We start from the raw sequence: 15,548 nt of genomic DNA, 5'->3' as shown, positions 1-15,548 counted from the left end.
GGTAGTTAGTCCTTGGTATTTGAACCTATGGTTTTGGACCATGGTACTTCGTCAAAAGTGTTGATCTCACGTACTTTCATGGTTGGTTCATGGTATTAGTCCAATAGTTTTTTGATCCTATGGTTTTGGCCCGTGGTATTGTGAAAGGCCTAAGCCTATATAAAGCAAAGGAGATCACTTGGCTAATGCATCCTTGCAATTGAATATCTTAAGATCTGAAATATTGGGTTATTGTTTTGAAAGTTTGATCTGTGAAAGTGAAGTTGAAAGCGAATCTATGAAGGGTGATCTCTCGAGCGCTGCAGCTGCGAAAGTGCGGAGGCACCACAGAAGGCGCAGTGCAGAGGCGCCACAGAAGGCACACTGCGGAGACGCCACAGAGGCGCCGCAGAAGGCGCAGTGCGGAGATGCCACAGAAGGCGCAGTGCAGAGGCGCCACAGAAGGCACAGTGCGGAGGCGCCACAGAAGGCGCAGTGCGGAGACGCCACAGAGGTGCCACAGAAGGCGCAGTGCAGAGGCGCCATAGAAGGCACAATGCGGAGGTGCCACAGAAGGCGCAGTGCGGAGATGCCACAGAAGGCACAGTGCAAAGGCGCCACAGAAGGCGCAGTGTGGAGGCGCCACAGAAGGCGCAGTGCAGAGGCGTCACAGAAGGCGCAGTGCGGAGGTGCCACAGAAGGCGCAATGCAGAGGCACCACAGAAGGCGCAGTGCGGAGACGCCACAGAAGGCGCAGTGCGGAGGCGCCACAGAAGGCGCAGTGCGGAGGCGCCACAGAAGGTGCAGTGTGGAGACGCCACAGAGGCACCATAGAAGGCGCAGTGCGGAGGCGCCACAGAAGGTGCAGGTGCGGTGGCCGCAGCGCCACAGAAGGTGCAGGTGCGGAGGTAGTACAGATATCCGCAGATCTATGCCAGTGAAGTTGCGATCCCTGCTTAAAGTTCACGCACTTTCATGCAAGGAAAAGCCCGTATATGTTGGAGAACTTACCTTTGGTCCATGGTAGTTAGTCCTTGGTATTTGAACCTATGAGGAAAAGCGCGTATATGTTGGAGAACTTACCTATAGTCCATGGTAGTTAGTCCTTGGTATTTGAACCTATGAGGAAAAGCGCATATATGTTGGAGAACTTACCTTTGGTCCATGGTAGTTAGTCCTTGGTATTTGAACCTATGAGGAAAAGCGCGTATATGTTGGAAAACTTACCTTTGGTCCATGGTAGTTAGTCCTTGGTATTTTAACCTATGGTTTTGGACCATGGTACTTCGTAAAAAGTGTTGATCTCACGTACTTTCATGGTTGGTTCATGGTATTAGTCCAACAGTTTTTTGATCCTATGGTTTTGGCCCGTGGTATTGTGAAAGGCCTAAGCCTATATAAAGCAAAGGAGATCACTTGGCTAATGCATCCTCGCAATTGAACATCTTAAGATCTGAAATATTGGGTTATTGTTTTGAAATTTTGATCTATGAAAGTGAAGTTGAAAGTGAATCTGTGAAGGGTGATCTCTCGAGCGCTGCAGCTGCGGAAGTGCGGAGGCGCCACAGAAGGCGCAGTGCGGAGGCGCCACAGAAGGTGCAGTGCGGAGACGCCATAGAAGGCGCAGTGCGGAGACGCCAGAGAGGCACCACAGAAGGTGCAGTCCGGAGGCGCCATAGAAGGCACAGTGCGGAGGCGCCACAGAAGGCGCAGTGCAGAGATGCCACAGAGGCGCCACAGAAGGCGCAGTGCAGAGGCGCCATAGAAGGCACAGTGCGGAGGCGCCACAGAAGGCGCAGTGCGGAGACGCCACAGAAGGCGCAGTGTAGAGGCGCCACAGAAGGCGCAGTGCGGAGGCGCCACAGAAGGCGCAGTGCAGAGGCGCCACAGAAGGCGCAGTGCGGAGGTGCCACAGAAGGCGCAGTGCAGAGGCGCCACAGAAGGCGCAGTGCAGAGACGCCACAAAAGGCGCAGTGCGAAGGCGCCACAGAAGGCGCAGTGCGGAGGCGCCATAGAAGGTGCAATGCGGAGATGCCATAGAGGCACCATAGAAGGCGCAGTGCGGAGGCGCAGGTGCGGTGGCCGCGGCGCCACAGAAGGCACAGGTGCTGAGGTAGTACAAATATTCGCAGATCTATACCAGTGAAGTTGCGATCCCTGCTTAAAATTTGTTTTAACTGCCTTTGACTATTCTGCAGGGTTTTGGGTGCATAACTGATGTTTGGTTACTGGTATTGAGTTCAGATAACAGCATGATTAATGACTTATCTTTATGTACTAGATCTGGTTGATAACTCTCATAATATCATTGTATATGTATGGATCTGGTGATTGGGTGATTGAGAAGGTTGTTTGATTATGAGCTTCAATGTTGTTGTTGGGTCCAGTATGAAAATTGGATGAAAAGTGGCCTTTCAGATTATGTGTTGTGCTTCAGTGTATCCAGTCTGAAAATTGATGAAACGTGGTACCTGGAGGAGAGAAGATTGTAGGCCAGCGCCTATGTACTAGTATCTAAGCTAGTACAAAAGCTAAGGGAGATATTTGGAGCATTGTAGCAGGTAGCAGCCTGCGTACTAGTAAATGGATCGGCTAGTACAAGAGCAAAGGGGGTTGTAGCTCCCGTACTGGTATAAGACTGCATCAGTACAAATATTGTAAAAGGATTTTCTTATTAAGAAGAAGATTGAGATGACTTGCAGCAGGTGGTTTTTCTCCCGCATTGGGTTTCCACCTTATATCATGGTGTTCATGTGTGTTCCTTATGTGTGATGATCTATTCTCTATTACGGTATCTGTTATCTGATAATATGGTTGATAATGTTCTAATGCACTTATTGAAGATCAATTAACTTAATCATAAGAAGTTGTGGAAGTAGCATATATGAATCTGATTATGGAAATGAAAATGTTTTATTAATGTGATAATATTGATTCACCCCCTCCCCTCTCAGTATTATTTCCAACAATTGGTATCAGAGCAGGTCCTTTGATAGAAGCTTGACCGCTTGAAGGAGATACGTGGAGCAATGGGAAAGAAGCTTAAGAAGAAAGCACCTAAGAAAAAGAAGTCATCTCAGAAGAACTATGACATTGGGAGAATCGATTGGGGATTAGGTATAAGAAGCTCTTCAGATTTAGAATCAGATTCAGAATCATTATCAGGTATGAATATATTATCCTCTGATGTTCCAACTATCTTTCCTTTTGGAAGAGATGAAAGTGATAGCGAAACTACTGAATTTGCTCTTATGGGTGAACAAGAAAGATATCAAATAGAGGCAGAATTTAAAAGACTGACAGACAAAATTAGAGATCAACAAGATCTATTGAACAAAAGGGAATGTGATTTCAAAGAAGAAGCTACCAAACTAAAGGCCCAACTAGAAGAAGGAAACAAGGTAAGAAAGCTACTCAAGGACAAGGAAGACCAATGTCAAAAATTGCAGCATGAAGTGACATCATTAAGAAAAGAAGCCAACGAAAGAAGCACAACCATCAAGAAACTCAAAGATAGATCCAGCTACTATGAAAATCTTGAAGCTACAATCCTCTCACTAAAAGGAGATCTTGAAGAATCAAAGAAGCAGAATACAGATCTACTCCAAGCTATTGCAAAACAAGAAAACGAAGTCACCAGCTTAAAATCTCAACTAGAATGTGCCTTCCGAGTTCGTCAAATGCATCAGGATCTGAATGAAGAACAAGAAAAGGAGATTCTCAAACTAAGGGAACAAATGGAAGAAGGAAGGAAAGCTGAAGAAGATTTGAAAAAGCAATCTCTTGAAAAGGAAGAACAGCTTCAGGTTGAGGTAAATATCTTGAAAGGTAAACTAGAAGAAAAGGATAAGCTTTTACGATTTCAAGATAGTTCTAAAGTCTTGGATGATATTCTTAGTAGTCAAAGGTCTCCTGCTATAAAGACTGGTCTTGGTTTCCATTAATCTGTTGAAGGTGAATCTAGTTCACAAGGTGAGGCAAGGAACTCTAAATAGAAATCTAAAGTGATCAACGAAGAAATGAAAGATCAATCTCATCATCAACCAAGAAAAGGGATTCCTCAAAGAAAATCCTTTACTCCTCCTATGAATAATGTTGAATGTTATGTATGTCATAATCTTGGACATGTTGCAGCTAGATGTAGAAGAAGAAGGGTTCAAGACCATTGTGCAGAAAGATCATCACATTCAAGGTACTTTTATGGATATTGCTTTGCTTGTAATATGTTTGGTCACAAAGCTGCTGATTGTTACAGGAGGAATATGAAACATGTAAGATGTTATGGATGTAACAAGCTTGGACATATAGCTAAGGAATGCAGGAACAAAGTGTGGGCACCATATCAAAAGGAGAAAATGTCATCATCACGCTTGAAGATATGGAGGAAAAAGGAAGTACAGTCAGAAAAAGGCGGCACTGCACAACGTACAGACATACTAGAATCAGAGGGAGCTGAAAGTACAAAACTTCAGTGTCCTGAATCTCATATGCAAACTCCATAAAGGAAAGTTGCATATATACGCGAGTTAGTTACTACACAGTCACGTATATGATTGTTTGAAGAAAGGCAGTAAGGACAGATTCAAGAGAAGGATCAGTTTTGCTCTAGTTAATAATAATGATGTGTGGATATGATGGTTAGAAGTGTTTTGGTTCTAACTTGATATTGATGATGTCTTGATACTTCTTATTGATATGCATGATCAGACAGATGGCACAGGTTTAGAGGGAGCATATGGACTTAATGCATTATTGGCATTATGGTTAATAGTCCTTGGTGATGATACTTATATGGATAAATGATTCATCTTGCTATGGTTATGAGTTGTTCACATGGTTCTTGGATCAGATTTATGGTTGATTCTCTAATGATGCTTGCATGGGAAGCACTTAGCTTGAATTCACATCTTCTTGATGTTGAGTCACTCATATGCTGCTGTCGTCATATGCATAAAGATCATATATTACAGTTATGATTCCTTTCATTCTTGGCACAAATGGATGAGGATTGTTGGCTGAATACAGGGATGATTATTCAAAGTTGCATTGTTGGAGACATGATGATAATGAGCTATTATCTATATGATGATAGGATTGTTTCATACATATGTTGATTAATGCAGATATTCCCAATTGATGATACTTGATTCATGTAGATGTGGATGGCTATGATGTTTCTCACATAGAATGTGAAATTCTGTTGATGCGGACATACCTTGATGATTCATGCACTAATATAAGTTGCTGGTCTAGTTGCCGTTGACAGATACTATGGAGCAGATCATAAAGTGTTGTTGTTGATTTTCATCTTATTTAGGTGATGTCATATCAAGACTCATGATGTAATAGTGTCATCTCTTCAGGTCATGTAACGACCTATGTTGGTTTCCCCACTATGTCTGGGATGAAGATGTAATGTATTTGGTTTTCATTTTTCTGATATATCCCCACTTGGTTGGGTGATGGATGTATGTATTGAATCTTTTAGGAAGGTCATTTGTGATTTAGAACATCCATTTGGAGACCTTGCTTACAGTCAGGGGGAGCCTGAGCATGAACAACACTATATAGCAGAGCAGACATTTCAGCTTGTTCTCAGAAAGAGCATGATCAGATTGGTGCACCATGACATATACAAAGGGGGAGCTCATTCAGAGATTTCAACAGGTACTCAGGGGGAGCTTATAATGCATTGTTGGCATTATGGAGGACGTACAGAAGGAGATCTTGGATGCTGGTCTGATTATTGCTGCAATCTATCTCTTTCATGGTCATGGATTATGGTTCTTCTTTGCAGATCTGGTTTATAGTCAGGGGGAGCATGTTCTTAGGGGGAGCATAACCCTTTGCCCTTGATGTCAAAGGGGGAGAGTGATTGGTTGTTGTTGCCATCAAGTCAAAAGGGGGAGATTGTTGGCATTATGATACATATGTTGTACTTGATGGCAACCCACTCATCTCAGATAATAAATTATAGTGTAGAGAAAAGTTCACGCACTTTTATGCAGAGAAAAGTTTATTTCATGTAGAGAAAAAGTTCACGCACTTTCATGCAAGGAAAAGTGCGTATATGTTGGAGAAATTACCTTTGGTCCATGGTAGTTAGTCCTTGGTATTTGAACCTATGAGGAAAAGCGCGTATATGTTGGAGAACTTACTTGTGGTCCATGGTAGTTAGTCCTTGGTATTTGAACCTATGAGGAAAAACGCGTATATGTTGGAGAACTTACCTTTGGTCCATGGTAGTTAGTCCTTGGTATTTGAACCTATGAGGAAAAGCGCGTATATGTTGGAGAACTTACCTTTGGTCCATGGTAGTTAGTCCTTGGTATTTGAACCTATGGTTTTGGACCATGGTACTTTGTCAAAAGTGTTGATCTCACGTACTTTCATGGTTGGTTCATGGTATTAGTCCAACAGGTTTTTGATCCTATGGTTTTGGCCCGTGGTATTGTGAAAGGCCTAAGCCTATATAAAGCAAAGGAGATCACTTGGCTAATGCATCCTTGCAATTGAATATCTTAAGATCTGAAATATTGGGTTATTGTTTTGAAAGTTTCATCTATGAAAGTGAAGTTGAAAGCAAATCTCTGAAGGGTGATCTCTCGAGCGCTGCAGCTATGGAAGTGTGGAGGCCCCACAGAAGGCGCAGTGCGGAGATGCCACAAGGCGCCACAGAAGACGCAGTGTGGAGATGCCACAGAGGCACCACAGAAGGCGCAGTGCGGAGGCGCCACAGAAAGAATAGTGCGGAGGTGCCACAGAAGGCGCAGTGCGGAGATGCCACAGAGGCGCCACAGAAGGCGCAGTGCGGAGGCGCCATAGAAGGCACAGTGCGGAGGCGCCACAGAAGGCACAGTGGGGAGACGCCACAGAAGGCGTAGTGCGGAGGCACCACAGAAGGCGCAGTGCGGAGGCGCCATAGAAGGCGCAGTGCAGAGGCGCCACAGAAGGCGCAGTGCGGAGGCGCCACAGAAGGCGCAGTGCAGAGGTGCCACAGAAGGCGCAGTGCGGAGACGCCACAGAGGCGCCACAAAAGGCGCAGTGCCGAGGCGCCACAGAAGGCGCAATGCGGAGGTGCCACAGAAGGCGCAGTGCGGAGACGCCACAGAGGCGCCATAGAAGGCGCAGTGCGCAGGCGCCACAAAAGGCACAGGTGCGGTGGTCGCGGCGCCACAGAAGGCACAGGTGCGAAGGTAGTAAAGATATCAACAGATCTATACCAGTAAAGTTGCGATCCCTGCTTAAAATTTGTTTTAACTGCCTTTGACTATTCTGCAGGGTTTTGGGTGCATAACTGATGTTTGGTTACTGGTATTGAGTTCAGATAACAACATGATTAATGACTTATGTTTATGTACTAGATCTGGTTGATAACTCTCATAATATCATTGTATATGTATGGATCTGGTGATTGGGTGATTCAGAAGGTTGTTTGATTATGAGCTTCAATGTCGTTGTTGGGTCCAGTATGAAAATTGGATGAAAAGTGACCTTTCAGATTATGTGTTGTGCTTCAGTGTATCCAGTCTGAAAATTGATGAAACGTGGTACCTAGAGGAGAGAAGATTGTAGGCCAGCGCCTATGTACTAGTATCTAAGCTAGTACAAAAGCTAAGGGAGATCTTTGGAGCATTGTAGCAGGTAGCAGCCTGCATACTAGTAAATGGATCGGCTAGTACAAGAGCAAAGGGGGTTGTAGCTCCCATACTGGTATAAGACTGCATCAGTACAAATATTGTAAAAGGATTTTCTTATTAAGAAGAAGATTGAGATGACTTGCAGCAGGTGGTTTTTCTCCCGCATTGGGTTTCCACCTTATATCATGGTGTTCATGTGTGTGCGTTATGTGTGATGATCTATTCTCTATTACGTCATCTGTTATCTGATAATATGGTTGATAATGTTCTAATGCACTCATTGAAGATCAATTAACTTAATCATAAGAAGTTGTGGAAGTAGCATATATGAATCTGATTATGGAAATGAAAAAGTTTTATTAATGTGATAATACTGATTCACCCCCCCCTCTCAGTATTATTTCCAACAAGGGCGTGGTCAGCGAGAATTAATTATTGGGGACAAACAGACCGGCAAGACAGCAGTAGCTACAGATACTATTCTTAATCAAAAGAGTCAAAATGTAATCTGTGTCTATGTAGCAATTGGTCAAAGAGCTTCTTCCGTGGCTTAGGTAGTTAATACATTCCGAGAACGTGGCGCAATGGCATATACCATTGTGGTAGCGGAAACTGTGGATTCTCCCGCTACAGTACAATATCTCACGCCTTATACAGGAGCAACTTTGGCTGAATACTTCATGTATAAAAAAAAACACACATCAATCATTTATGATGATCTCTCCAAACAGGCACAAGCTTATCGACAAATGTCTCTTATATTAAGAAGACCACCTGGCCGAGAAGCTTATCCGGGAGATGTTTTCTATTTGCATTCCCGTCTCTTGGAAAGAGCAGCTAAATTAAGTTCCCAGTTAGGTGAGGGGAGTGTTACTGCTCTACCAATAGTTAAGACTCAAGCTGGAGATGTTTCATCTTATATTCCCACTAATGCAATTTCCATTATCGATGGACAAATATTTTCATCGGCCGATCTATTCAATGCCAGGATCCAACCTGCTATTAATGTGGGTATTTCCATCTCTAGAGTAGGATCTGCGGCTCAAATAAAAGCTATGAAAAAGGTAGCTGGAAAGTTGAAATTAGAGTTAGCTCAATTTGCAAAGTTGGAAGCTTTTGCACAATTTGCTTCCGATCTTGATAAAGCTACTCAAGATTAATTGGCGAGGGGTCAACGATTACGTGAGTTGCTGAAACAATGTCAGTTGGGTCCTTTGACTGTAGAAGAATAAATAGCTGTTATTTATACCGGAACAAACGGATACTTGGATATATTCGAAATAGCACATGTGAGAAAATTTCTCCTTGGGTTACACTTTTATTTGATAAAAATAAACCTCAGTTCAGAGAAATTATACGTTCTACTAGTACATTTACAGAAGAAGCGAAAGCCCTTCTGGAAGAGGCTCTTAAGGAACATACTGAACTTTTTTTACTTCAAGAAAAAAAATTAATATTTGATCATTTGGTGGAATTATTCAGAACAGTAAAAAGAACTAAAGAATTTGTTCCATTCCAATCCAATACATTGCACAACAATTTATAACAATTGAAGAGTATTACGTCCAATAGGATTTGAACCTATACTGAAGGTGTTACATAGTAATTTGTCACTGTCTCCCTGTCAGTCTCCCTACTGTGTCATGAATTCCAATTAATCATGCTCATGCTCTCTAATGCTGCCAAATGAACCACTTTGCCAAAGTTTTTCCATCATCGCGACTGTTATTAAAATAACCGCGCTGACTGGCGTCTCATAATACAACGAATGCGCTGTCAGCGCGGAAGCACACGTGTTTTCCTCTGGTTGAATTTCATGAACCGGCACACCATCTGTTTATATTGAGCCGCGCTGACATAACCTTCCCTGTTATTCAGATGCGATGTCAGCGCTCCAGTGCAGTTATACACCCGCACTGATCCAGTTTGGGCGAGTTTGTTCTAACAACTGGCCTTCCAGATGACTCCAGACCTGGTTGTTGGCCTTGTAAATGTCGCCCTCCCTTCTCTGGAATGTTTGTTTCGTCATTTGAGCCACCTTCCTTGGAGATAATCTCATCCTCCCACCATTCATGGAGACTCCTTCTCCTATTTAAGTCTCCACCATTGCCATGAGCAGCTAGTTTTTGGATAGTGTGGAATTGACAGTGCTTAGAGTGCTGCTGCTAGTAGGTAGTTGGTGTGACAAGTGTGGATTTGCTAGAGAGTTTAAGGAAGGTTGTGAAGTATTGCTTGTGTGAGAGAGAGTTTTTGTCTTGGGAGATCTACCTCCAAGGGTGAATGCTTAAGAGACTTGCTGGCTGGACCCTCTTGAGAAGGACTCAACGTCAGAACTTTGGTTGTACCTTTCTCTGTTATTGATTAATAATAGATGACTACTATTATGGTTCCAATTTCATTTATCTTTGTAATGGTTAATGTGAGTTATGTCCTTTCTGACTGATGTATAATTGCATTTATTAGATTTCACGCTTGTGTTTGTGTTTAACTTTGTGTGTGCAGGTGTCTATTCACAAAGATCGTGGAGGATTGTGACTGGCCAAAGCGAAGGAGTGAGAGCGACGTCTCTTCATCAAACATTAGCGTTGGAATCCAAGTAGGTCTTCATTGCCTACCTTTTATTTGCAATTAGGAACTTGCATAGTAGCATTGACTGATTGTTGCTAGACCCGTTATGGGCTAGTAGGGATCGCCTCTATCCGTAGAGGGGATTTACCTCTCCAACAAAATGAAGACCTACTTGGATTCCAACGCTAATGTTTGATGAAGAGACGTCGCTCTCGCTCCTTCGCTTTGGCCGGTCACAATCCTCCACGATCTTCGTGAATAGACACCTGCACACACAAAAAGAAACACAAACACAAGCGTGAAATCTAATAAATGAAATTATACATCAGTCAGAAAGGACATAACTCACATTAACCATTCCAAAGATAAATGAAATTGGAACCATAATAGTAGTCATCTATTATTAATCAATAACAGAGAAAGGTACAACCAAAGTTCTGACGTTGAGTCCTTCTCAAGAGGGTCCAGCCAACAAGTCTCTTAAGCATTCACCCTTGGAGGTAGATCTCCCAAGAAAAAAACTCTCTCTCACACAAGCAATACTTCACAGCCTTCCTTAAACTCTCTAGCAAATCCACACTTGTCACACCAACTACCTACTAGCAGCAGCACTCTAAGCACTGTCAATTCCACACTATCCAAAAACTAGCTGCTTATGGCAATGGTGGAGACTTAAATAGGAGAAGGAGTCTCCATGAATGGTGGGAGGATGAGCTTATCTCCAAGGAAGGTGGCTCAAATGACGAAACAAACATGCCAGAGAAGGGAGGGCGACATTTACAAGGCCAACAACCAGGTCTGGAGTCATCTGGAAGGCCGGCTGTTAGAACAAACTCGCCCAAACTGGATCAGCGCGGGTGTATAACTGCACTGGAGCGCTGACATCGCATCTGAATAACAGGGAAGGTTATGTCAGCGCGACTCAATATAAACAGATGGTGCGCTGGTTCATGAAATTCGACCAGCGCGGAAAACACGTGTGCTTCTGTGCTGGCAGCACATTCGTTGTATTATGAGATGCCAGTCAGCGCGACTATTTTAATAACAGTCGCGATGATGGAAAAACTTTGGCAAAGTGGGTCATTTGGCAGCATTAGAGAGCATGAGCATGATTAATTGGAATTCATGACACAGTAGGGAGACTGACAGGGAGACAGTGACAAATTACTGTGTAACAGATGCCCCCTAAAGCATGAAGCCCGAGAGAGTGGGAGGGGTGAAATGCTTTACAAAACTCGCTGAACTGGAACACCACCAGGAAGAATCTGCATGTATGTACAACTGATATCTCTATTACATGTAGTCTAGGCATGGGCGCAGCCATCCAAAAGACATACGTAGAAGGTCTGTGGTATGGACGCAGCCACCCAGCTGAAGAGACCATGATGATAATAAGGTATGGTCGCAGCCATTCCAAAAGACTCAGGTATGGGCGCTGCTAGCGCTTGAAATTTCACCTCAGGCTAAGAAAGGTAAACCTCAAGGCAACATCAAACCACTTAGCCTCGTAGCTAGCCCTACGGGGCTGGAGAGGGCTCTCTCCGGTCTATCTTGGTGAGATCTTCAATGGATGAGATGACCAATAGGGTAACACTGATTTTAGGCTAGTAAACTGATCAAAAGGGTTGATTTGGGATTTTTAGGGTTTTTGGTGGCAAATTGAGGAGTGGCAATTTTGGGTGCGGGGATTGGACACAGTTTCTGCAGGGGGTTCTTTGGGGCGAGGTAGGAGACAGTATTGATGCTTTTGATTGAGGTGGATGGTCCGGAATGACAGGTGAGGAGCTAAGGAGAGCAAACAATAACTTTGAATTCTCCTTAAACAGTAGAAAACATTGAAATTAAAAAAACTTAAAAGCAGAGCATGACAGTCATGAATTCTTACTTTAACACTTCGTTTTTTTAATGTGCAGAAGGGAAAGAAAGGAAATGATTCACATAACACACTTACAAGTACATAGAGAAACACACCATCAATACATGTAACCACAAGAATCCCAAAAAGGACTGCAAAACCCTGGTCTTCCTTAGCCAAAAATTGCAGAGATACAGTGAATAATACAATGATAGCTTCTCCCTCAAGAGTCCAACCATGAAAATGAGCAAGAAAGTACATAATATAGATGAACTAACCTCTATCCCTGCCTCCATGGGTCGAGCTCACTATCCTAGGAGCTATTTCAACCACTTCTAAACTAAGCACTACAAACTAGGGAGTCAAAACAACTTGCCTCTATAAGCTAGGAAACCAATTCATTCATTTAATTTTCACCTTTTTCATGAATGAATCTTCTAGAAGAGGTACATAAGAGTAAAAGTCTCATAAAAGTACATTAATTATATCAAATAGCCTAATAATCCACCCCAAAAAGTCAAACATGGTCAAACTGCATTTTTCTGAGCTGTACAGTGAAATTTGGAGAAGTTTGCGTGACGGGTCGCGCGCCTCTGCCTGACGGGTCGCGCGCCTTTGGGACCACATTTGGGGCACTTCCCGGTGTCCAAATTGAGCAAGAGTAGGCCTGTTGGAAAGGTATGTGAGTATATTTTCCAACCCAACTAGAATGTTTAAATTTGGTGGTCATTTGCCCCTCCAAAATTGCAATCTCCCAAGACTGCTTTCTGAAACTCAAAAATGTGGCAGAAAGTCATTTTTTGCTTGTTTTTTGACTTTCTGGACGCCCAAAACTTCATAAAATCTCAAGTCCATTGATGAGCATATGTAACTTCTCATGAAAAGTCTGGAAATGTTGAGTTTTTGCAAAATGGAGTTGCCATGATGTAGGGTCGCGCGGGGGGTGAGACCCGTTAATGAGCAAAAACCTGTAAATTGCCTGAAAAATCAAAATTGACCCAAAATTTTCAAAATTTCTTGGGATTTATGCTGTGGCTGGGATATTTAGTGCCTTGGTCCTTCAGTGAGGCCTCATCCAAGATATGGAGGGGATCGGGCCTCTTTCTCCTTTTTTGTGCCTTGGCCAACCGCCTTTGGAACATTTTCATCTTTGCCTTGCACACATGCATTCTTGCCCAGTAATGGTTCTTCATGTTCCTAAACAATTTCTTCTCTTGGTTGGCCTTAGCCAACAGCCTCTCCAAGTGTGCATTTACCCGGATGAGCATGGACTCTCAGTCAGCGGGCAATGGATCACCGGGTCTTCTCCGGTTCAAAATGCGGTCACTACGAATCCTCCACAGCTCATCAAGTGCTTGCTCATCCTCCAACTGTTTGTTGCGCTGCTCGAGGTATGTGATGGTCCATTGTGCCCCCTCTAATCTCCTCTGCAAGGCATCATTTTCAGCTCTGAGGTGCTGAATGATTTCCTTTGCCTCTCGGCTAGGAGAACTGACATCAAGATCAATAATCTCTATATACGGAACACCTGATGGTCCCTCATCAATCTTGGGCTGTTTGCCCCTCCCTGGTACCTGTGCTGGTGAAGAAAGCGAGGCCCCTTCCACCTGATGTGCAGATAACACTCGCTGAGCCGATGAAGAAGGCGAGACCCCTTCCACATGCTGTGGAGAAAGTACTCGCCGAGCTGCTGCAAATAAGGCCCCTCTGGCCTCTCTGATAAGTAACCACAGGTGAGGATCTGACATGTCTGGTGACGGGGATGTCATGCTGCTGTGATGGTCCTCCCTCGTCATGAATAACCTCAGGATGTGGCGGTGATGGTGCTGTAAAAATCTCACGAGAGATGAACTCCTCCCATGAGATGCCCTGCTGAGCCAACTGATGTAATACCACTAGCTGAATCAAACCATAATGATAAAGGCTCCTGTACTGCTGTGTCGGGCTCTTCCTTTACATCATGGACACCATCTTCTCAATGTTCTGATAGAAGAAAACAGGGATGTTCATCATCCTCACTCAGGTGAAGTGCATCAAGAGGCGAATATGGTATGAATATACCTGTGAAAATCTGCCCTCACAGGTAAAATAGTGCATGATGAGCCTCATCATGGGAGCATACTCGCTCCTGAGAAATCTGAAGGGAAACACTCCTGTCAAGTGTCTCATGAGTGCTGGTCTAACAAAAGGCTCAAAATGAACACTGTCCAACACCTTGCGCTTATTCCATACCTCTCCAACATTAGGTATCCCTGTAGCATGTGCAATCACCTCAGGTGTCAATGTGAAGTCCACCCCGGCAAGGTTGACATGTCCATCATGCAAGTGTAAAACAAACAGGCGAGCCAACTCTTTGTGGTGCTGAATCCGAGAGATCCTCTCACAAAACTCATAGCAAGACATGTACTGGAAACATGAGATTGCCATAGGACAAGCTTGTAACTCTATCAAAGAGGTGGGCTCCTCTCGCCTATTATGACCACCCTTACCACCCTTATGAGGCCTCCTCTGTATCTCAATCTCTGAAGCTGATGCCTGGTCATCACTCTGTTCATAGGTTTCGGTTTCTGACATTGTTTAAGGAGCAGAGTGGATAAAATGTACTGATGTTTCTGCTCTGTAAAATGCTGATTTGTATGCTGTTTCAAGGGGGACAAGAAGCATGAAGGGAATGTTAGGGGAGGGATACTTTTAAAGGTAAAATGGGAATAAATATATAACACAGGGATTTAAGGAAAAAACATTGCCAAAAATCATTGCACATGCATCATCATATACATTGTTTACGTGAGTAATGAGAGGTAGGGTTAGGGCTTTAATTTTTCATTTTTTAGGGAAGAGGGGTAGGGTTTGGCTTTTTCTTTACAAATTCAAAAGAGAAATTTATATAGAAAAACAGGGAAAATGACATGGGAAATGGGGAAAATGATCACAAGGGGAATACCTTCAAATAGCATAAAACCCTAGGCATTTTTACAAGTTTCAAACTACAGCAACAAGGAGCTTTTCTCTTGCAATGGAGATCTTTAAAAATGATTTCATGATGTCTTTAATCATAACCAGCGGCAATTTATAAGTTTGGAGGGCCTACCTCAGGCTATTTAGCGATTTGTTGGCTCCTTGGATGAATTTGCAGTCGGTTTGGAAAGGAGGGCGCTGACGGGTCGCGCACCTCACCCAACGGGTCGCGCGCCACTGACGGGTCGTGCCCGTTGAAAAAATGCACTGCCGAAACGTTGCTGACGGGTCGCGCACCTGGTCTGACGGGTTGCGCGCCTGTCCATCTCCCAAATTCACTCAATCTTTTACTCAATCGCTCTTGCAAATAACTTGGATGCACAATGAGGGTCGATGGAGGGAGATTAGGCCTTTATAGCTTTGATTTGAAATAATTTCATGCCCAAACCCACTTTATAATGTTTCTCTTTGACACTTTATAAAATTGACTTTTCTTGGTTTCCTTTATCCTGAAATTGACTCATTTAATGCTTTTGCTTGATATTTTT

Source organism: Pinus tabuliformis, chromosome 3_1 (genome assembly GCF_031772625.1).
Source record: "Pinus tabuliformis cultivar Carrire ecotype Pingquan chromosome 3_1, CPIR1, whole genome shotgun sequence".
In the NCBI taxonomy this organism is placed as follows: Eukaryota; Viridiplantae; Streptophyta; class Pinopsida; order Pinales; family Pinaceae; genus Pinus; species Pinus tabuliformis.
The sequence above is the reverse complement of the archived record's forward strand: the minus strand, read 5'-3'. Positions refer to the sequence as shown.